The sequence below is a fragment of the Chiloscyllium plagiosum genome, chromosome 12, assembly GCF_004010195.1.
Source record: "Chiloscyllium plagiosum isolate BGI_BamShark_2017 chromosome 12, ASM401019v2, whole genome shotgun sequence".
NCBI lineage: Eukaryota > Metazoa > Chordata > Chondrichthyes > Orectolobiformes > Hemiscylliidae > Chiloscyllium > Chiloscyllium plagiosum.
This window is the reverse complement of record NC_057721.1, coordinates 8631173-8633147: the sequence shown is the minus strand read 5'-3', so window position 1 is coordinate 8633147 and position 1975 is coordinate 8631173. Positions and strand designations below refer to the sequence as shown.

Here is a 1975-nt window from a genome sequence, read left to right as displayed (position 1 = left end):
TGGAAAGGGGAGGATGAAGCTCCCTCAGACCCAGAACATGACTGCCTTGACATTATAGAATATCAGACTAAAGTAAGAATGGACCTTAGAGATATCCCTTTACATGCAGGGGCCAGGCTGTTCATTGATGGGTCCCCCAGAGTGATTGAAGGTAAAAGACACAACGGATATGCAGTAGTGGATGGAATAGAGGGGAGTGTTGTTTTTTTTTCTGAACAACTCCAGGGTGTTGGTCGACGCCGCGTGCTCCTTCTCCAAGGACACCCGGGCTCTGACATAGCCACAGAAGAGGGGCAGGCAATCGGTCATAATGACCCCCTCCACAGCCCACTGTCTGGACCTGTCTGTGGCCAGTTTGGCCAGGCCCAGGAGCAGACCCACGAGGAGGTCTTCAGACCTGCCCTCCTTCCTCCGTACCGGGTGCCCAAAGATCAGACACTCCTGTTTATTTTTTTTTTTGTTTTGTTTTTTTTCTTCCCGGGTGGCCAGTGACAAGCACTGCCCTTCACATCAAGGGACAGTGCTGTGTGATGAAAACAGTGAAGGGGAGGGTAGGGACTAAATCAAAATAGAGTTGGAGGGAGAAATGATGCACTCCACTCCCTGCGGCGCCCACCTCTCCCTGAACAACTCCAGGGTCTGAACTGTGTTTATTTTTTTTTCTCAGCACCCATGGTGTGTGTGTGCAGGTGTGAGACACAGTGAAAGACACAAAGTGCACGAATCTTTATTCAATTTCCACCACCAGGAAGATAGGAAAACACCCGGGTGGCCAGTGACAAGCACTGCCCTTCACATCAAAGGGTATAGCACTTTATTTTTTTTTTACTGCCCTTCATTCCTCTGCTTATTTTTTTTTAAAATAAGCACTACCGCACTTAGGTGGTAGTGTGGGGGTTAAAAATAAAAAAAAAACTTTTGTTTATATCTGTCAGCTAGGGCTTCCTGATTGGAACAGATTAGCAACCTCAATCAGGGAACTCTTATTCTGTGAGGTCCAGCTGGCTAACCTCATTACATCTCTCACCCTGTAAAACTGAGGACGTGAGTTGGTCCTTTTTCTTGAAAAGCCTCCTGGGGCATTTTAGCACTGGATCAGGTACCTTGGACTTTGCTTCCAATACGGGCAGCACATAACAAATGGCAGCTTGCCTCTTGAGTCAAGAATACCTCGGTAGAAATTCACTCTCTTCCACCGGCAGAGACATTGATGTGGCTACATCTGTCATGTCCATCTCGGATTCAGAAGTCTCATCAACCCTTGACAGAGAGAATGAACCTACGGGTTCCGGCACTCTTTCTTACTGTTGAGGTGCGGGGTACATTTTGCTCGCTCATCATTTGTGATTTCACAGCTTTCATACGGTCCATATGCTTGTTCAGGACCCTTGCACCAACCTGAACTTAATTCATCACTGGTCCTGACCTCGCATCAACCACATCTCTTACCAATGCAGGACCATTTCCGTAGTTCCTACAACAGTGAGACACCTAGCTTTAGCATCCTGCTTTGCAATGGAATTTACGTGATTAAAATATATAAAATAAATATGGCCTTACTCATGGTGAGTCAGAGGTTACAGTATTCTAAGCAGATTCTATAATATGTGCAATTGCTGGGCCTCTTGCTGAGATATTTGTATCATCAATAGTCGCAGGTGAGGTGTCAGAAGACTGGAGGTTGGCAAACGTGGTGCCACTGTTTAAGAAGGGCGGTAAAGACAAGTCAGGGAACTATAGACCGGTGAGCCTGACCTCAGCGGTGGGCAAGTTTTTGGAGGGAATCCTGAGGGACAGGATGTACATGTATTTGGAAAGGCAAGGACTGATTTGGGATAGTCAACATGACTTTGTGCATGGGAAATCATGTCTCACAAATTTGATTGAGTTTTTTGAAGAAGTAACAAAGAAGATTGATGAAGGCAGAGCAGTCGATGTGATCTATATGGACTTCAGTAAGGCGTTCGACAAGGTT

The 1975-nt window shown here is 46.2% G+C and overlaps 1 long non-coding RNA gene across 1 annotated transcript in view; it reads right to left on the bottom strand.

The window, feature by feature from the left end:
• Positions 1–919: 919 nt before the first annotated feature.
• LOC122554960 overlaps positions 920–1975 on the bottom strand; it is a 15694-nt gene continuing 14638 nt past the window's right edge. The window contains exon 4 of the long non-coding RNA XR_006313121.1: positions 920–1474. This is a non-coding gene — a long non-coding RNA (uncharacterized LOC122554960). The remainder of the gene's footprint in view (positions 1475–1975) is intronic.